General features: G+C 46.7%; 1 protein-coding gene and 2 pseudogenes across 3 annotated transcripts in view; 2 read left to right on the top strand and 1 right to left on the bottom strand.

The window, feature by feature from the left end:
• LOC134902563 (colorectal mutant cancer protein-like) overlaps positions 1-21,991 on the bottom strand; it is a 202,568-nt gene that overhangs the window by 102,360 nt on the left and 78,217 nt on the right. The gene's annotated exons all lie outside the window — the stretch shown is intronic.
• Positions 7,359-7,479, top strand: LOC134950678 (5S ribosomal RNA; annotated as a pseudogene).
• On the top strand, positions 7,634-7,753 carry LOC134942365 (5S ribosomal RNA; annotated as a pseudogene).

Below are 21,991 nucleotides of genomic sequence, written 5' to 3'. Positions count from 1 at the left end.
ATACACTGGTATTGAATAATACATTTCTCTGACGTCCTAAGTGGATGCTGGGGACTCCGTAAGGACCATGGGGAATAGCGGCTCCGCAGGAGACAGGGCACAAAAGTAAAAGCTTTAGGATCAGGTGGTGTGCACTGGCTCCTCCCCCTATGACCCTCCTCCAAGCCTCAGTTAGATTTTTGTGCCCGGCCGAGAAGGGTGCAATCTAGGTGGCTCTCCTAAAGAGCTGCTTAGAGTAAAAGTTTTGTTAGGTTTTTTATTTTCAGTGAGTCCTGCTGGCAACAGGCTCACTGCAACGAGGGACTTAGGGGAGAAGAAGTGAACTCACCTGCGTGCAGGATGGATGGCTTCTTAGGCTACTGGACACTAGCTCCAGAGGGACGATCACAGGTACAGCCTGGATGGGTCACCGGAGCCGCGCCGCCGACCCCCTTGCAGATGCTGAAGAGAGAAGAGGTCCAGAAATCGGCGGCTGAAGACTTCCCAGTCTTCTTAAGGTAGCGCACAGCACGGCAGCTGTGCGCCATTGCTCTCAGCACACTTCACACCAACGGTCACTGAGGGTGCAGGGCGCTGGGCGGGGCGCCCTGGGCAGCAATGAAAGTACCTATGCTGGCTAAAAATACATCACATATAGCCCCTGAGGCTATATGGATGTATTTAACCCCTGCCAGGTTGTCAGAAAAACCGGGAGAAGAGCCCGCCGGAAAGTGGGCGGGGCCTATTCTCCTCAGCACACAGCGCCATTTTCCTACACAGCTCCGCTGCTAGGAAGGCTCCCAGGCTCTCCCCTGCACTGCACTACAGAAACAGGGTTAAAACAGAGAGGGGGGGCATTTTGTGTGGCGATATTATAATATATTAAGATGCTATAAGGGAAAACACTTATTATAAGGTTGTCCCTGCGTTTTGGTGTGTGCTGGCAAACTCTCCCTCTGTCTCCCCAAAGGGCTAGTGGGGTCCTGTCCTCTATCAGAGCATTCCCTGTGTGTGTGCTGTGTGTCGGTACGTGTGTGTCGACATGTATGAGGACGATGTTGGTGTGGAGGCGGAGAAATTGCCTGTAATGGTGATGTCACCCCCTAGGGAGTCGACACCGGAATGGATGGCTTATTTATGGAATTACGTGATAATGTCAACATGCTGCAAGGTCGGTTGACGACATGAGACGGCCGGCAAACCAATTAGTACCTGTCCAGGCGTCTCAAACACCGTCAGGGGCTTTAAAACGGCCATTACCTCAGTCGGTCGACACAGACACAGACACGGACACTGACTCCAGTGTCGACGGTGAAAAAACAGACGTATTTTCCAGTAGGGCCACACGTTACATGATAAGGGCAATGAAGGAGGTGTTACATATTTCTGATACTACAAGTACCACAAAAAAGGGTATTATGTGGGGTGTGAAAAAACTACCTGTAGTTTTTCCTGAATCAGATGAATTAAAAATTGCTAATATCTAAGAAATTATTGGCGTTATACCCTTTCCCGCCAGAAGTTAGGGCGCGTTGGGAAACACCCCCTAGGGTGGATAAGGCATTCACACGCTTATCAAAACAAGTGGCGTTACCGTCTCCAGATACGGCCGCCCTCAAGGAACCAGCTGATAGGAGGCTGGAAAATATCCTAAAAAGTATATACACACATACTGGTGTTATACTGCGACCAGCGATCGCCTCAGCCTGGATGTGCAGTGCTGGGGTGGCTTGGTCGGTTTCCCTGACTGAAAATATTGATACCCTTGACAGGGACAGTATTTTATTGACTATAGAGCATTTAAAGGATGCATTTCTATATATGCGAGATGCACAGAGGGATATTTGCACTCTGGCATCAAGAGTAAGTGCGATGTCCATTTCTGCCAGAAGATGTTTATGGACACGACAGTGGTCAGGTGATGCGGATTCCAAACGGCACATGGAAGTATTGCCGTATAAAGGGGAGGAGTTATTTGGGGTAGGTCTATCGGACCTGGTGGCCACGGCAACAGCTGGAAAATCCACCTTTTTACCCCAAGTCACCTCTCAGCAGAAAAAGACACCGTCTTTTCAGCCTCAGTCCTTTCGTCCCCATAAGGGCAAGCGGGCAAAAGGCCAGTCATATCTGCCCAGGGGTAGAGGAAAGGAAAAAAGACTGCAGCAGGCAGCCCCTTCCCAGGAACAGAAGCCCTCCACCGCTTCTGCCAAGTCCTCAGCATGACGCTGGGGCCTTACAAGCGGACTCAGGTGCGGTGGGGGGTCGTCTCAAGAGTTTCAGCGCGCAGTGGGCTCACTCGCAAGTGGACCCCTGGATCCTACAGGTAGTATCTCAGGGGTACAGATTGGAATTCGAGACGTCGCCTCCTCGCAGGTTCCTGAAGTCTGCTTTACCAACGTCTCCCTCCGACAGGGAGGCAGTATTGGAAGCAATTCACCAGCAGGTGATAATCAAAGTACCCCTCCTACAACAAGGAAAGGGGTATTATTCCACACTATTTGTGGTACCGAAGCCAGACGGCTCGGTGAGACCTATTCTAAATCTGAAATCTTTGAACACTTACATACAAAGGTTCAAATCAAGATGGAGTCACTCAGAGCAGTGATAGCGAACCTGGAAGAGGGGACTATATGGTGTCCTTGGACATCAAGGATGCTTACCTCCATGTCCCAATTTGCCCTTCTCACCAAGGGTACCTCAGGTTCGTGGTACTGAACTGTCACTATCAGTTCAGACGCTGCCGTTTGGATTGTCCACGGCACCCCGGGTCTTTACCAAGGTAAGGGCCGAAATGATGATTCTTCTTCGAAGAAAAGACGTCTTAATTATCCCTTACTTGGGCGATCTCCTGATAAGGGCAAAGTCCAGGGAACAGTTGGAGGTCGGAGTAGCAGTACTGCTACAACAGCACGGGTGGATTCTAAATATTCCAAAATCGCAGCTGATCCCGACGACACGTCTGCTGTTCCTAGGGATGATTCTGGACACAGTCCAGAAAAAGGTGTTTCTCCCGGAGGAGAAAGCCAGGGAGTTATCCGAGCTAGTCAGGAACCTCCTAAAACCAGGAAAAGTGTCAGTGCATCATTGCACAAGGGTCCTGGGAAAAATGGTGGCTTCTTACGAAGCGATTCCATTCGGCAGATTTCACGCAAGAACTTTTCAGTGGGATCTGCTGGAAAAATGGTCCGGATCGCATCTTCAGATGCATCAGCGGATAACCCTGTTTCCAAGGACAAGGGTGTCTCTTCTGTGGTGGCTGCAGAGTGCTCATCTACTAGAGGGCCGCAGATTCGGCATTCAGGACTGGGTCCTGGTGACCACGGATGCCAGCCTGAGAGGCTGGGGAGCAGTCACACAGGGAAAAAATTTCCAGGGAGTGTGGTCAAGTCTGGAGACTTCTCTCCACATAAATATACTGGAGCTAAGGGCAATTTACAATGCTCTAAGCTTAGCAAGACCTCTGCTTCAAGGTCAGCCGGTATTGATCCAGTCGGACAACATCACGGCAGTCGCCCACGTAAACAGACAGGGCGGCACAAGAAGCAGGAGGGCAATGGCAGAAACTGCAAGGATTCTTCGCTGGGCGGAAAATCATGTGATAGCGGTGTTCATTCCGGGAGTGGACAACTGGGAAGCAGACTTCCTCAGCAGGCACGACCTCCACCCGGGAGAGTGGGGACTTCATCTGGAAGTCTTCCACATGATTGTGAACCGTTGGGAAAGACCAAAGGTGGACATGATGGCGTCCCGCCTGAACAAAAAACTGGACAGGTATTGCGCCAGGTCAAGAGACCCTCAGGCAATAGCTGTGGACGTTCTGGTAACACCGTGGGTGTACCAGTCGGTGTATGTGTTCCCTCCTCTGCTTCTCATACCCAAGGTACTGAGAATTATAAGACGTAGAGGAGTAAGAACTATACTCGTGGCTCCGGATTGGCCAAGAAGGACTTGGTACCCGGAACTTCAAGAGATGCGCACAGAGGACCCATGGCCTCTGCCGCTAAGAAGGGACTTGCTTCAGCAAGTACCATGTCTGTTCCAAGACTTACCGCGGCTGCGTTTGACGGCATGGCGGTTGAACGCCGGATCCTAAGGGAAAAAGGCATTCCGGAAAAGGTCATCCCTACCCTGGTCAAAGCCAGGAAGGAGGTGACCGCACAACATTATCACCACAGGTGGTGAAAATATGTTGCGTGGTGTGAGGCCAGGAAGGCCCCCACGAAGAAATTTCAACTCGGTCGATTCCTGCATTTCCTGCAAACAGGAGTGTCTATGGGCCTAAAATTGGGGTCCATTAAGGTTCAAATTTCGGCCCTGTCGTTTTTCTTCCAGAAAGAATTGGCTTCAGTTCCTGAAGTCCAGACGTTTGTCAAGGGAGTACTGCATATACAACCCCCTTTTGTGCCTCCAGTGGCACCGTGGGATCTCAACGTAGTTCTGGGATTCCTCAAATCACATTGGTTTGAACCGCTCAAATCTGTGGATTTGAAATATCTCACATGGAAAGTGACCATGCGGTTGGCCCTGGCCTCGGCCAGGCGAGTGTCAGAATTGGCGGCTTTGTCTCACAAAAGCCCATATCTCTTTTTCCATTCGGACAGGGCAGAACTGCGGACTCGTCCCCAGTTTTTCCCTAAGGTGGTGTCAGCGTTTCACCTGAACCAGCCTATTGTGGTACCTGCGGCTAATAGGGACTTGGAGGACTCCAAGTTGCTAGATGTTGTCAGGGCCCTGAAAATATATGTTTCCAGGACGGCTGGAGTCAGGAAAACTGACTCGCTGTTTATCCTGTATACACCCAACAAACTGGGTGCTCCTGCTTCTAAGCAGACCATTGCTCGTTGGATTTGTAGTACAATTCAGCTTGCACATTCTGTGGCAGGCCTGCCACAGCCAAAATCTGTAAATGCCCATTCCACAAGGAAGGTGGGCTCATCTTGGGCGACTGCCCAAGGGGTCTCGGCTTTACAACTTTGCCGAGCTGCTACTTGGTCAGGGGCAAACACGTTTGCAAAATTCTACAAATTTGATACCCTGGCTGAGGAGGACCTGGAGTTCTCTCATTCGGTGTTGCAGAGTCATCCGCACTCTCCCGCCCGTTTGGGAGCTTTGGTATAATCCCCATGGTCCTTACGGAGTCCCCAGCATCCACTTAGGACGTCAGAGAAAATAAGAATTTACTTACCGATAATTCTATTTCTCGTAGTCCGTAGTGGATGCTGGGCGCCCATCCCAAGTGCGGATTGTCTGCAAATACTTGTACATAGTTATTGTTACAAAAATCGGGTTATTATTGTTGTGAGCCATCTTTTCAGAGGCTCCGCTGTTATCATGCTGTTAACTGGGTTCAGATCACAGGTTGTACAGTGTGATTGGTGTGGCTGGTATGAGTCTTACCCGGGATTCAAGATCCTTCCTTATTGTGTACGCTCGTCCGGGCACAGTATCCTAACTGAGGCTTGGAGGAGGGTCATAGGGGGAGGAGCCAGTGCACACCACCTGATCCTAAAGCTTTTACTTTTGTGCCCTGTCTCCTGCGGAGCCGCTATTCCCCATGGTCCTTACGGAGTCCCCAGCATCCACTACGGACTACGAGAAATAGAATTATCGGTAAGTAAATTCTTATTTTCTAGTGCGCCAGCAAAAAAGACAACTCTTATTTCGTCTCCTCTTTATACGCTCATGGGTTACACAGGTTGTGTGGCTGATCAAACCAGGTGACATGCAGACTTGAGGTCAGCCAGCCACAGAAACTGTATAATTCGTGAGTTTCCTGGTTTATTGGGATAGTATAGTTAGCATAGCTATCTCTCTCTCTTTATGTGTGTATATATATATATATATATATATATATATATATATATATATATATACACAAACACTCACTTCCTCCACAATGGAAAAAAGAAATTAGACCAGCACTCACGTTTGAAAGAAGAAAAGGGTTTTTATTCCTGACAATCCATCTGGAAATACCCACTGCTACGTTCCGCCCAACAGCTGTTTCAACGCTTTCAGGTTTTCATCAGGGGCAATCTGTCACTCAGTCCGGAGCCCTTTTAAGGAGTGGGGAGAGTGCCGAGGGTTTAGAAACCGGAAGTCCGTCAGCGGGACGCTCCTGACCTTTATCGATCATCTGAATTCACTCCCTGGCACTATTAGATTCAGCCTCACGTTCAGCAAATCAGAAATCAATTTTTTGGATGTATCAATTCTCCTCTCCAACAATACACTAACAACTAGAATTTACTGCAAAGACTCTGATAGAAACACCCTTTTGCTCTCGACCAGTTTCCATCCTGCACCACTCAAAGGAGGTTTACCGTTTTCACAACTCCTTAGAGTGTTACGTATCACCTCTAACCCTGCTGATATACCCTCAGCTCTACAGTCCATGAGTCAACGCTTCCTTGACCGTGGATACTCAAAAGAGGAGATTGACACGGCAATTACAAGAATTGGCCAGATAAGGAGAGAGGAACTCCTATCAAGTAAAGACAATTCCTCCAACAGAGACAATGACAGATTCAATTTTGTCAGTATGTACACCACTGCTTCTAAATTCATTCGCAAAAAGATCCATGAACATTGGCATCTCATTAGCACAGATCCCAATCTGGCTAAGGCCATCAAACAACCACCAAGGTTTGCGTATAAACGAGGACCAAACTTGAAAGACATGCTTGTGGTAACAGATTTTTCCAAAAGGAAAAAGAGTATATCTTCTCACTGGTTGACTACCAAAACAGGGGTTTATAAATGTACAGGCTGTCCAAACTGTCCTTTCTTGCTACTTGGCAATCGGTTCATTAACCCTCAGGATAACAAGTCTTACACCATCAGACAAAGGCTTGACTGCAACAGTAAATTTGTGGTCTATGTGTTGAAATGTCCATGCAATCTGCTTTATGTTGGTAAAACTAGCAGAATGCTAAAAGAACGCTTAGGCCAACATCGCTCCACAATCAAAAAGAGCATCACCCAAGGAGGGGCCTCAGGTGACTTTGCAAATTTACCTGTGGCCAGACATTTTAGGGAAGCAAATCACACTATCAACCAACTTAAGTGTTGCATCTTGGACCAAATCCCACCGCTCCAGAGGGGTGGTGACCGCAACAAAATTCTTCTACAGAGAGAACACCAATGGATTGATAGACTACAAACATTGGCCCCAAATGGGCTCAATGAAGAATTCCGCTTAGGATGCTTCCTTTGACTCTGTACATTACTGTATTTGGTCAAACCTTTTTGGTTTATTTTTCTGAGACACCGCCGTGTGTCATGTCGCACTATCATTGACATGCCCTCATTAATTGTCACCTACCAATCCTTGATTGTCCTGCACTATCTTGCATGTCTATCCTCCATACCATGGAGACTGATACTACCATACCACACTGGATCCCATCCGATCCCGGTCTGATCTTGGCAATTAAGCAGTGATGGGCCTAGTCAGTACCACACTTGGTGACAAGGTGGGAATACTGGGTGTTGTATCAAGGAACCTGGTGCACTTTCTCCACCCCTCTCGACTGTCTCTCAGACACTGGGCACCACTAGTGGTGTCCACCCTTACATGTTTGCATATATTATGATTGAGAGACTAGCGATAGTGCTATCATATTGTGCATCTTTACATAGGGACATAATTGTCTGATACAATCATACCACACTGGAGTCCATCCAACCCCATCTGAACTTGGCAATTAAGCAGTGTTGGGCCCAGTTAGTACCATGTATGGAGACAACATGGGAATACTGGGTATTGTACTAAGGACAATCTTTGACCTATAGGTAACAGTTTTTGATACCGCACGGCAACTATTTAATCACCATTGTCTCTTAGGTGGGCTGCTCACATTTTAATTATCTCACTAGATATGACCACTATTGTGCTTTATCATCATATGGCACCTCACTGCACATAGCAATTGAGACACTTATTCCTTTGGGTATACCCTTGCAGTACAAGTTATCACAGTTTGTTCTACTTAATTTGTTAATAATTCTTTTATTGTTTGTTATTCCGGACTGACATATCTCCACACTGTTGGCGTACTGTGGGGTTAATCACTCCACAAACAATCCTATGGCTGGAGACACAGTCAGCAGCAACGAAACCTGTCTGCCACTGTACTCAGAAAATAGATCTGTCTACACCTACGTCACGCTGCCGGAGCGGGTAACCAAGGAGGAGGCCGGGTTTGTGTACCTTGGTAACGCATCCCACGTGTGCGGACCTGACCAATCGGACAGCGGGTGTGACGCGCTGCGTCCCGCTGACGGACTTCCGGTTTCTAAACCCTCGGCACTCTCCCCACTCCTTAAAAGGGCTCCGGACTGAGTGACAGATTGCCCCTGATGAAAACCTGAAAGCGTTGAAACAGCTGTTGGGCGGAACGTAGCAGTGGGTATTTCCAGATGGATTGTCAGGAATAAAAACCCTTTTCTTCTTTCAAACGTGAGTGCTGGTCTAATTTCTTTTTTCCATTGTGGAGGAAGTGAGTGTTTGTATATCAATTGCCAGGACCCTGCACCGGAATTTACCATTACTGACAGAGAGTGCTGTCATTTCTGTTTACATATATATATATATATATATACACACACACACATAACGGAAAATGATTAATTCAGCCTCTTAGATAAAGAGCTTTATTTCCTTATAAAATATAAGCGGTGATTTAGTCTAGAAATTCCTGTCACTTATGTTTTCCCTTTACCTATATATTGAGTCACTCTGTACAACATTGTCTTATACTTCATTTTCTACACTAGTCTCCTTTTTTTTAAACTAGAAACTCATGTACATCCAGTTGTAATTGATGCAGAAAATGTATATGTAAGATAGCTGTAACTGTGGAGCTTTGCTGCTGGATACTGTGACATCACATCTAGCCTGTGACATCAATTGCCCGTGACATCACAATGCTTCTTCCTGTAACATTCTATCTACAGCTGCTGACTTTTACAGTTACCATGCAGGAAGACAGGTAGGAGATGTGAGTACTACATAGCAGGGTATGATGGAGGGGGGTAAGGAAGACAGAGTGCAGTATAGTCAGCTGAAAGGCAAGACAAGATAGACAGACCAGGGAATACAGGTACAAGGACACATAATTAGGAGAAGCGCAGGAAGGAATGACATATTTAGGAATAAAAATGTAGCGTTACAGGAATAAAGAGGGCAGTATAGAGGAGAAGCACACATACAGGGGATGCAGATAATCTGGGTCTCTATGAGGCAGGATCGTGGCTTTGGGATGAAAAAGTTAATAAAATAGATAAATGGATATTGATAACTTTGAAAGTATCTTATTTGGTTTAAGGAAAGTTGGGAAACAGGTTGACTCACAGACATTTTATTGTACTTAAACTAGTACTATGCGTAATGATAGTCTTTTGTGTTTTTTAGATCATCTGGCAAAGAGATTTGCAGAGTGTCGGGTGACCGGCAAAGAGATCTGCAAAGTGTCAGTTGAAGACGACCGGAGGAGTCGCAGAGGTAGCAACGACTGGAGTATAACATGCAGGAGGTAAGTTACCATACTCTCTCTGCACATGTTACATCTGCCCCACCTGCAGTGCACATGATTTTGTCCATTAAAGAACAAATTTGGTGCTGTGATCAGGTCTGAATTAGGCCCAGTGTATGATACTAACATGGTCCTAGCACTAGGGAAGATAAAAGCTGGAGCAGATAACTTGGGTCTCTATGAGAAAAGATCTTGGGTTTTGGATAAAAAGTCAATAAAATAGATAAATTGCAAATGAATAAAAATGAAAGTACGTAACAAAATGTAGTAGTATAATTATACACACACAGTATGTCTGACCAGGAAATTCTGGTTATTTAGATCAACATTTGGCAAAGTGCTGGCAAAGAGATTTGCAGAGTGTCGGGTGACCGGCAAAGAGATCTGCAAAGTGTCAGTTGAAGACGACGGGAGGAGTCGCAGAGGAATTAGTGACTGGAGAATAGCATGCAGGAGGTAAGTTACCATACTTTTGTAATTGTGTGTGTGGTGGGGGGTATTGAGAGCACAGTATAAAACATAGGGACTATTGTGGGGGAGAGCGGACAATACAAAACATGCAGAAGGGGGCAACTTGGTATAGCACATACAGATGGTGTGGGGGCACAATACAAAAACATAGAAATTGTGGCATACTCTATAGCAGAGGTTCCCAAACTGTGCACCGTGGCTCCCTGGGGTGCCTCGGGACACTTGCAGGGGTGCCCTGGGTTGGTGGTCCAGGACCAATTTAAATTATTCATGGTCAATATAATAGGCAAAACCAGTGCTGGTGGCTGCCAGTCATACAATTTGTGGCCAAACAGAAGCAAATCTTGTCCCTCACCACACAACTGACCCTAAGGATGACATATAAACGCAATCTACTTAATGTAATATTTCTTTCTAAATTTCTCAATAAGAAATTTTTGGCCTAGGGGTGCCGTGAAAAAAATTCTGATATTCTAGGGTGCCGTGATTCAAAAAAGTTTGGAAACCACTGCTCTATAGGACATATAGAGGAAGGACATACACTTTTGGTGGTTGCGAGATGTAGAACATACTGTAATACAGAAAAACAGGAAGAGTAGGGAGAGCATGACACAGAACATACAGATCGGGGAAGAACAATACAGATCGGGGGAGTGTACAAAGCCTGGGAGAGTGATAAAGTGGAGAGAGATAAACTAACAACCAATCAGCTCCTGGTTGTCATTTTTTAAACACACAGACTGTAATATGGCAGTTAGGAGCTGATTAGCTGGCACTTTGCCTCTCTCCACGTTATCACTCTGCAGGGCTTAATACATCTACCCATAGAATAACCAAATGATGAAATGGTACAGAATGGTATAAATGATGTGAATTGGAGCTGTAACAAGTGACCATTTCCCTATCTTTACATATAATAATGGTGACATAGTCCTTTCCCTAGAGTCCTTCTCCTTACTGTTTAGGGGGCCTGATTCAGATGCGGACGCAGAGCTGCTGTTGCACCAAGTGGCTCAATGCTTTTTCATTGTGCATGCGTGTAAGCTGCACTGCGCATGAAATGAAATCAAGCTCACATAGAGGATCCCATCGCAAAGTGATTGACAGGAAGTCAGCTTTTGAGGTGGTAATGGGGGTGGATAACTGTATACAGGCATGTTAGGTCCATTTAAACGCCGTTCCATGTGCGTGCATAAATTACCCATTGCGACCTGTGTTGCTGCTGGAGAGCCCTCTGTGTCTAGGAGACTTGCTCAGCCTACGACTGCTCAGAATCACGATGCAATTGTGAACGGCAAGATTGCAGCAGCGATCGCTTCAACAACCACAACTGAATCAGGCCCACAATTACACCATTATATTTTACTATTTTATCACATTTAACAACTAAGGGGTCAGTTTAATTAGGTGTGAGTTTGTCTTACAACAGCCGCACTTGCCGGTAGCCCCATAGGCTGAATCTGGCCACGAAGGGTGTGAGTTTGGGTGCTATTAAAACGTCGCAGCAATGGTAACTCGTACCTAACCTTGACCCTTAAATGTTAGCAATTTATAGCTTTTATTATTTACTGGTCAAATTTCTTTTCTGAAGGTACCCACTAATTACTAAAAGAGAGAACTTATCCCCCCAGTCTGTGTATTGTATAAAAACAATGGGCCTTTGGGATAATTGTCCTTATTTTAGGTATTTTCCATGTCCTCAATAGTTAGAGTAACATATTACATAGAGAGATTTTTCTCTCTACACAACCACACCACTGTTTGCAGTTTGTCTCTCTGCTTGTTCATCCACTAACAATGATTTTTCATCTCTTCCTCTTCGTCTTCACGCAGTGGGTGATCCCTGAATAGCTGCCCTGGGAGGAGAGCTGCGGACACATGCTCCAAATGTTGGGACATATGCATTACCTATTAGGAGATGCGGTAAAGATGCCGGCTGTCGGGTTTATGGCAGTCAGAACAGTGACACTGGGATCCCAACACTCTTCAGAATGCTGACGTTGGAACTCCGAATGGGCAAGGATACAGACACCCATATCCCATAATCATAGGTTTAAGGCTGGGCAAGGGGGGTTAGGTGTAGGCATCAGGCACAAGGGGAAGGGGGGTGGTTAGGCTGCGGGGGAGGGAGGGTTAGGTTTAGGCGTCAGGCGGGGGGTTAGGTTTAGGCATCAGGCGGTAGTGTTAGGGTTAGGCTGCAGGTGGGGGAGGTTAGGGTTAGGCTGCGGATAGGGTGGGTTAGGCACCCCCGGGGGAGGTTAGGCTGCATGGGAGGGAGGGTTAGGTTTAGGCATCAGGCAGCAGGGTTAGGCGTTAGGCGGGGGGTTAAGTTTTGGCTGCCGGTGGGGGAACTTAGGGTTAGGCACCCCCGTAGGTAGTTAGGCTGCGGGGGAGGGAGGGTTAGGTTTAGGTGGGAGGATTAGGTGTAGTCATCAGGTTAAGTTTAGCCTGTGGGTGAGGGGAGGTTAGGTTTAGGCTGCTGGTATTGTGGGTAAGGGTTAGGCACCCTTGAAGGTGGTTAGGCTGCGAGGAAGGGAGGGTTAGGATTAGGCATCAGACAGGGGGTTAGGTTTAGGCATCAGGCACTGGGTTAGGTTTAGGCTGCGTGTGGGGGGAGGTTAGTGTTAGGCTGCGGGTAGGGTGGGTTAGGGTTAGGCACCCCCGGGAGTGGTTAGGCTACGAGGGAGGGAGGGTTGGGTTTAGGCAGCAGGAACGCAGGGTGGGTGGTTAGGCTGCGGGAGAGGGAGGGTTAGGTTTAGGCAGCAGGGACAGAGGTTAGGATTAGGCACCTCCGCAGGAGGGTTAGGCACAAAGGGGGAGGTTAGGGTTAGACTGTGGACAGGCGGAGTTAGGGGGTGGGGAGAGGGTTAGGCATCAGGCGGAGGAGTTAGGGTTAGGCTGCAGGTGGGGGGACGATAGGGTTAGGCTGCGGGTAGGGTGGGTTAGGGTTAGGGACCTCCGGGGGTTGTTAGGCTGCGGGAGAGAGAGGGTTAGGTTTAGGCATCAGGTGGGGAGATTAGGTTTAGGCATCAGGCGGGGGGTTAGGGTTAGGCAGCGGATAGGTCTGGTTAAGGTTAGGCACCCCCAGGAGTGGTTAGGCTGCAGGGAAGGGAGGATTAGGTTTAGGCATCAAGCGGGGGGTTAGGATTAAGCTGCGGGTGGAGGGAGGATAGGGTTAGGTTGCGGGTGGAAGGAAGCTAGGGTAAGTCTGTGGGTAGGGTGGGTTAGGCACCCCCGGGAGTGGTTAGGCTGTGGGGAAGAGAGGGTTAGGTTTAGGCAGTAGGGACGGAGGTTAGGATTAGGCACCTCCGCGGGAGGGTTAGGCACAAAGGGAGGAGGTTAGGGTTAGACTGAGGATAGGCAGGGTTAGGGGGGTGGGTAGAAGGGAGAACACCCCTTACTCACCCGTGTTGGTCTTTTCTGTACTGGGATCCCGGCATCGGTATGAGAACCACCGGGATCCCTTGCTCTGGGATAACATACTGACCCCTCTATTAGTACACCTCTTAATGCCCAGAGGGAAGGGCGATCCTGAGGCCATGGTTCCCCAGAGGTTTCCCCCCAAGGGGGTTTTCCTCTCCTGAGTGCTGAAGGATGACTATTTGTGAGTCCAGAGGTGTAGCTTTTATGCCACAATGAGTACCAATCTCATTCCCGTCCCTGCAATGTATAAGAAGTAAAATAATTGCTAATGCGATCATTTTACTTCTGGCTTTAGACCCCGGCTGCGCTAGTTCACATGTGCGATCGTCAGACTGCGTATGTGAGAGCAGACAGTAATGCAGAGGGATCCCAAGGATCCTTCTCCTGGGAATTATTGCATAATGTAGCCCACAGGCTACAAAAGCCATTTATAAATGGCATTAGCTGCGGAGCCAAGCTCAGAAATGCTTTACATTCTGGAGCTTGGTGAGTTTCACAGTTTACCATCTGCTGTAGAAACTTTTGGTGGCTGTTTTTGTGTTCAAAATAGGAGGAACGCAATGGATATCTCAAATATCCATTGCAGTCCCCAATACACACATTCAGGGGCTGTTTAATATTTGTGGGCAGCACCCAAAACTGACTGTTGTTGGAGATGTCTAGCAAATATTATTTATTAAATATTCCACTTAATAAACTTTTTATATTTTCACATAAACTAAAAAATGTTTTATGTATTCATTGACTGAGTCTCCTGTCTTTACTGAATGCTAATTTCACAGGGTCCGCAAATTATTACTGATATGACTGTTACTTTACTGTCCTGCTGGTGCTCCTGGCCTGCTGTATTGCAGCCAGACATATAGTTTATATACAGCACTCTTGGGGAGATGTATCAAGCCTTGAAGAGAGATAAAGTGCAGATGTCCAAACCACCCAATCTTCTTCTGTCACTTATCTAGCACAGTACATGAAATGATACCTGTAGTTAGAAGCTTCATTTGATTTGGGCAAATACTCAACTTTATCTCTCTCCACGGCTTGATACATCTCCTGGAAAATATCATGTCTTCCTTTCACTTAATTTACAAGTTAAATTAATTGTCTTGGAAAAAGGGTAAGAATTTCACAGTATAAGATAATGTTATAAAGGCTTGTCAATACCTCCTGGTACATTTACATTGATTTATCATTCACATTTCTTCCATGCCAGACAGGGGCGGATTGGGAACGTAAAGTGGCCTTGATAATATATGAAAAGTGGCCTCATGTAGGTTGGAGTAAGTCAGCTATAAGCGGGGCCCAACACAAATTGGGCTTAAGCAAATTGTTAGTATTACCCACAGTGGTAGTAAGCAAGGCTAATGCAGCATGGTAGACAATCACAGAACCAGCAGTAGGATTGTGTCACAGGAGGTGGATATCACACCGGTGGGTGAGGCATTGCACTGGTAGGCAGTCACAGCACCAGCAGGAAGATCTTGTCACAGGAGGTGGAGATCACACCAGTAGGTGGGGCATTGCACTGGTAGGCATTCACAGCACCAGCAGGAGGATTGTGTCACAGAAAGTGGAGATCACACCAGTAGGTGAGGCATTGCACTGGTAGGCATTCACAGCACCAGCAGGAGGATCGTGTCACAGGAGGTGGAGATCACACCAGTAGGTGAGGCATTGCACTGGTTGGCAGTCATAGTACCAACAGGAAGATTATGTCAAAGGAGGTGGAAATCACACCAGTAGGTGAGGCATTGTACTGGTAGGCATTCACAGCACCAGCAGGAGGATCATGTCACAGGAGGTGGAGATCACACCAGTAGGTGAGGCATTCCACTGGTTGGCAGTCACAGCACCAACAGGAAGATCGTGTCAAAGGAGGTGGAGATCACACCAGTAGGTGAGGGATTACACTGATAGGCAGTCACAGCACCAGCAGGAGGATCGTGTCACAGAAGGTGGAGATCACACCAGGGAAGGTGGCCTCTCTCTGCTCTGTGCCCCATAGTAGCTAGCTGTACTCCCTGTACCTATGGTAGCTACACCCTTGTATATAACACATGTAGCTGTGACAGGAAAGGTGGCCCCTCTCAGATGGGTCCCAAAGCAGCTGCACCTATGGTAGCTACACCCTGCATATAACACATGTAATTGTGACAGGGAAGGTGGCCCCGCTCAGCTCTGCATAGCAGCTGCACTCTCTGTACTTATGGTAGCTACGTCCTTGTATATAACACTTGTAACTGTGACAGGGAAGGTGGCCCCTCTCAGCACTGGGCTCCATAGCAGCTGTACTCCCTGCACCTATGGTAGCTACACCCTGTATATAACACATGTAACTGAGACAGGGAAGGTGGCCCCTCTCAGCACTGGGCTCCATAGCAGCTGCACTCCCTGCACCTATGGTAGCTACACCCTGTATATAACACATGTAACTGTGACAGGGAAGGTGGCCCCTCTCAGCTCTGGGCACTTGTAATCCAGACAGCTGTGTGGGCGGAGACTCTGCAGAAGTGAGCTGTGTGTGCAAAGAGCAGGTTGTGAGGAGGTGAGCTCTAGCTGCATAGAGTTTTACATAGGGAGTTTCCCTGCTGGCTTCCCCGGGTGGGATGGATCTCCCCGGGGGAGAGAGCTCCCTGAATATGGACTGCGTCCAGCAGTGATGTGCGGTGGGGTGAGGCAGGTGAGGCAGAGCCTTTCCTGTCATACTAACGTTTGTGCTAGAGTTTTTACTGTATAAAGTATATGAAAAATACAAAGAATATGTTTGAAATATCTTCTTTGCATTATTCTAAACATTTTTATAGCCAAAACTGTGGAGTAAAAAGGTTATGGTAGGTGAGGCAGTGCCTCACCTGCCTATCTTTTCAGCACATCTCTAATCAAAACTCACAAAATTTTCAGGAGTTTATACTGCTGCACATGTGTATAATGCCCCCATGTACCCTTTGGCTCATATATTGTGTGTAAATCTGGCTCTGATGCTAGCCAGTTCCTCCTAAGCAATTTAGCTCACCGCACATCCCTGGTGTCCAGAGCACTGAAAGTGCTACGACAGTACACTCTGGAGCCATAGCAATAGGCAGCCAGCCAGTGGCAGAAGTGGCCAGTTGTTCCATTAATGCGGACTCCCCCAAACTGCAGGAGGGTGCTCCTCTGAGTGAAGGTGTAACTCAGGGTGGAGTGGCAGCAGCTGTTGCCAGCCTGACTGTTAGTGAAGCGGGGGGTCCCGGCCTTTGAACCCTGGGGAGAATGTGCCGGCATCCCCGGGAGATACAGAGGATGAGAAGGAGATGGAGATGCATGAAAATTACACTATTAAAGAACTGCAGCATGAAAGCCTGTCTCTGAACAATAAAATTGCAAGCAAAAAGAAGAAACGGAACTCATGCTATAAATGGGAGCGGCCAATTTTGAAAGAAGAGCTTCTTGTGCTAACATCTGCCCTTGAAAGGGTTAAAGCTCAACTGGCAGTGAAGCGGTTACAGGAGAAAAGCAAAGCAAAAAGTGACTTACCTGTTGTTTCCTGTGAGTCTGTGGTTAAAGATAATCAAGAAATGGAGGTCTGTCAATCGCACAGACAAAGTTCTGTTGCGGAGGTACCAGTGGCTGCGGAGATTAGGGCTGGGGAGGCGTCTCCCCAAAATTCAGCAGTGATGCAGGCAGGAAAGGGTGCACAGGATACTGAGGTGGCAGGTGCAGCAGTAATTGCTGCTGAACTTGCTGGGCCGACGCCCCTGCTGTGTGAACCTTCTATTGCTGGTGCAGCAGCTGAAAGTGAAGGTCTGGAAGTGGAGCGTTCTGACTTCCAGCTAAGGATGGATATTATTGGCGCGGAAATCTTGTTGGAGGCAAGGGCGGAAAAGAGCACTGAGGCAGGCACCTCTGGGGCGGCTTTGGGTGCAGGTAGGTGTTCGGCACCGAATGGCAAACCAGGGGTTAATGCCCAAGAAGTGCAGTCTCTTTCTTCCACAGGTACAGAACAGCAGCACCAGCGAACAGCACAAGGAATGCCAATTTTGCATAAGAATAAACTGTCATCTGGTGAACAACAGATCATTGAGACTGTATATGGACAGATGCTGGTCCCGGAAAGAGCTCAAGTGGCAGCTCAGTTATTGCATAACGAGCAAGTAATATTGAATCAGGGGTCTGGGGAAGGTAATGCAATATCTGTGCCATTGGATGATGTCAATAAGCAGCTAGTCCCAGGTACTATTTCCTATGCTAACATGGTTAATGCTAAGCCAGGTATAAGTGCTAATATTTTCCAAACAAATGTGGGATCAGGTCAGGTGGGGAAGAGGAGAAATTTAATTCAATTTAAATGGCTGGGAAAAGGTGAATCGCCTTCCAAAGAAGTTTTCCTGCAAATGATCTTTAGTTTGGGGTTCCATGCAACGGACCTATACGCCTGTATCCATCCAGTAAAAACTGCAGATTTCGATCTGAGTTTTATTTCATATCAGGGGCTTCAAGCTTTTTGGATAAAATGGCAGGCGTATAGGTCATCTAAGCCATATGATGCATATTTGGCAGTGCTGGTTACAAAACAGGATAAGGTGAAGGTGAATATTTTGGTGAGGAATGAATCCATTTCTGTGCAAGATATTAAATACTGGCTAACAAGGTTTTGTGATGTGGAGTCAGATTTGATAAAGGTTGGCTTTACCATGGTAGTGTGGGGAGGAGCGTGGGCTGCAGTGGTCAAATTAAGGAATATAGACAAGGGATTTGCACATATTCCTTCTGCTGCCTATATTGGTAGAGATCGTATACAATGTTTTTACCAGGGGCAACCAAGAACATGTTTCCGTTGTGGGGACTTCCGCCACTTAAGTAGCGATTGTACTGTGACTAAATGTACTTTATGTTGTAAACTGGGACATACTTCTAAGGAATGTAATAATGTTACGTGTAATCTGTGCGGGGAGGAGGGTCACCCCTACAGCAGATGCCCCTGGGCAGAACACAATATGGAGGAGGATGTGCCAACTGGGGGAAAGAAAGATGGTCAGAATCAGGCATTTCAGTGGGTAGCAGGTAAGGAAGCAGCAGGTCAGGAGGGAAATCAGAAGACTGTGAATAAGGAGGTAACATCTGTTGTGGTAGTGAAAAATCCTACAGTAGTGGATAAAAATTATTCCTTTCAAGAAGTAAAGAAAAGTAGTAAGAAAAAGAGAAAGGGGGGGGGAGCACAAGTGAGTTTAAGTAACCGGTTTGACGTTTTAACTTCAGATGAGGAGAATGAAGGGGAAATTGTTAGAAATGGGGGAGAGCCCATTTTAGTTCCCAAGGTGAACAGACGCAGAGCAAGGAAAGTGGTAGTAGTAAGCTCTAAGGTAGGGGTGGTGCAGGGCAAAAAGAGTAAGGAAAAGATAAAGAATATTAGAAAGAGACAGGCAGCGGAAATATAATCTGATGTGGAAATCCAGGACAGTCTGGAATGGGACCCAGTTGGCACAGAGCTGGTTAAAGAAAGTGTGGAAAGTATGGGGGAAGAAAGTGACCTAAGTGATGTGGAATTAAGTGGTGGTGGGAAAAATTTAGAATCATCTGGGTCAGTAATAGGTCCCAGTATTCCACTGGAAGATAAGGTATTGGGTGATCAGTGCCTTGAAATTAAGTCTGCTTGTGAACCACCAGACCCAGGACCCCCTCCTAGTGAGGACTCTTGGAAAATGGTGGTTAAGAAGGGTAGAGTCACTTCCAAGAAGGTGACTAGTCAGAATGCTGGATCCTCTAAGAGGGTCTCAATGAGGTTTGTAAAAGGAAAAGTGAGCAAGGTCCTGCTTCTATAACCCAAACAAACATGAATCCCCAACCCATACGATGTGCCACCATTAATGTGGATTCCGTAGTTTCTGAGCGCGCTCGTTATATGGCCTTTGATTTTTTCAATGCAGTTGAGATTGATTTTTTGTTTTTGCAAGAGACCAGAATTAGTAGGTTGGACATCCTCCACAAGGCAAAAAGGGAGTGGAGGCGTGGGCCTTCCTACTGGTCTCTTGCGGCCGAGCCGTACAGTAGCGGTGCTTTTTACTGGTATGGTAACCGTGCACAGGGTTATAGAATTACAGGCAGGTAGATATATGATTTTAGATGTCAACCTAAGGGGACATGACCTGAGGCTCATTAATATCTATGGGCCACAGTCAAACTGGGACAGGAAATGTCTCTTCAGGGAGATAAAACCGTTCCTTTTTACGGCTCAGCAGATTGTCTTTGGATGTGCACGTTCGCCATTCTCCAGACCTCACAGGTTACACTTTCTTTAGTGGAAGTGGTAGTCATAGATCTAGGATAGATAGGTTTTTTGTTAAAGAGACCTCAAAAACTTTGCCTCCAGAGGTAAAGCCAGTAGAGTTCTCTGATCACGTTTTTCTCTCTGTCATTTTGAATGCTTCAGTAGCTGCTCAGAAGGGGCGGGCCTATGGCGACTGAATTCTGAGCTCCTAAAGGATGAAAAGATTAGACAATCCCTTAGAGACTTCCTTCAATCTCAGGAAACACTTTTGGAGGCTGGATGGAGTAGATCTGAGTGGTGGGAAGAAATTAAAAAGAGAATTCGGAGATTCTTCAAGAGGTTGGTAGCAAAAAAGAACTTGATAAAGCAAAAATATCTACCAGAGTTTGAGAAGGAAATTAGATTTCTTGATTTCTGAGTGTGGAGATAGTGGGGAAATCTCCAGAGTGAAGGCTCAGATGAAGGAATAACAGTATAACTGGCTGGATTCTTTGAGTTTGGCAAATACCACTCAACTGATCCTTACCAGATTTGTGGAAGATCAGTTGAGATGAAGTAGGTGAGGGGTCTTTATGAGGATAAGGAAGGCATCTTGGGAGTCATTAAATCTTATTACTCCGATCTTTTGTCTGAGCAGCCACTTATCAGAGAAAGGATGGAAACATTTCTGAGGGAGACGCCTGGACTTTCTAATCCAGATGCCTCGATTGAAACCTTGGGTAGGAATGTGACGGCAGAGGAAGTTAAGATGGCAATTGATAAGTTAAATTGTAAGAAATCCCCAGGCCTAGATGATTTAACATCTGAGTTTTATAAAGTATTTGCAGACCTCTTAATTCCTCGCCTAGTAGAAGTATATAATGAGTGCCTGGGTGAGGGAACCCTCCCTCCTTCTATGAGGATATCTGCCCTCATATTACTGTCCAAGGGGAAAGATCCATCTCGTACTGAGAACTGGCGCCCCATTGCCCTTCTCAATACAGATAGGAAGATTTTGGCAAAGGTACTTTTCAACAGGTTGTCAGAATTTTCAGAACAACTGCTTTCCCCATCTCAGCATTGTACGGTGAAGGGCCGAAGCACATTTAGTGCTGTCCTTGGTGTCCGGGAAGCCATAGAGCAGTGCCGTGCTGAGAAATGGGGAAAATACTTGCTGGCATTGGATCAGTCTAAGGCTTTTGACCGAGTAAATCATGAGTACCTATGGTCTCTACTTGAAAGGTATGGTTTTCCAGTCAGTGTAGTGAATTGGCTCAGAATAATATACAGTCAGGCCAAGAGCTTCCCGCTTGTTAATGGTTGGGTGGGTACTACTTTTGAGGTGAGCTCTGGAGTCCGTCAGGGTTGTTCCCTGAGCCCCCTCCTGTATGTATTTGCGATTGACCCCTTCAAAAGAAGGGTAGAGAACGGTACGGTGGGAGGGGTGCAGCTGAGCCCAGAGTTCCCTTTTAAGGTGGTGGCTTACGCAGATGATGTCACAGTGATTCTGTCATCAGTGGCAGAGGCACATGACGTTGAAGAGATCATCTGTGAATACTCTGTAGCCACGTGCTCTAGGGTAAACCAAGAGAAGTGTGAAGCTTCCTGGATGGGGGAAGAAGGGAAAGAATTTTCCCTTCCGGACAGCCTCCCCCGGGCCAGTCCTCAGATAAAGATGCTAGGTATTTGTTTTGACCATGGTGATTATGCCACTCTAAATTGGGTGAGGTGTCTGGAGAATGCTGCCAAGAAAGTGGAGTGCTGGAAGAGATGTAAATTCTCTTTCAGGGAAAGGGTGGACTTGTGCAAAACTTACCTGATCCCATTATTTTTATATGTCAGCTATGTGTGCTTTTTGCCTCAGTCTTTATGGGTCAGATTGAACTCCTTGTTTTTCCTTTTATTTTGGGGAAACAGGATGAATATAATCAAGAGAGGTATTACTTACAAGTCGAGGAAAGACGGAGGGGCTGGCATGATCAACCCTGTAGTCTTTTTTGTTACAACGTTTTTTTTTTTTTATATTAAATTTTTATTGAGGTTTCATACAAATTACAGTTACATTTAGATAGGTAACGCCAAAAGAAAAGAAAAAAAGGAAGACGGGGGAGAAGACACTAACACAACAGAACTAATAAGGACATGAGGGAGGGAGGGTATGCATCAGGGAAATCTTAATATAACAATGAAAATAAGGTATGATGAAGGAAAGGAAGTCTGCATCAATTAACAAATTAAGGTCCTGTGTGGACCGGAGAACGCAGCACAGAAAGGTCTGGTAGGTCAGTCGAGGTACCAGATACACCCATTTGGCCCGATCTCTCCTTATATAGGGACCATTTAAACCATTTCTTACTAA

This window comes from Pseudophryne corroboree, chromosome 1 (assembly GCF_028390025.1).
Source record: "Pseudophryne corroboree isolate aPseCor3 chromosome 1, aPseCor3.hap2, whole genome shotgun sequence".
Lineage (NCBI taxonomy): Eukaryota > Metazoa > Chordata > Amphibia > Anura > Myobatrachidae > Pseudophryne > Pseudophryne corroboree.
This window is presented reverse-complemented; position numbering and strand designations above follow the sequence as displayed.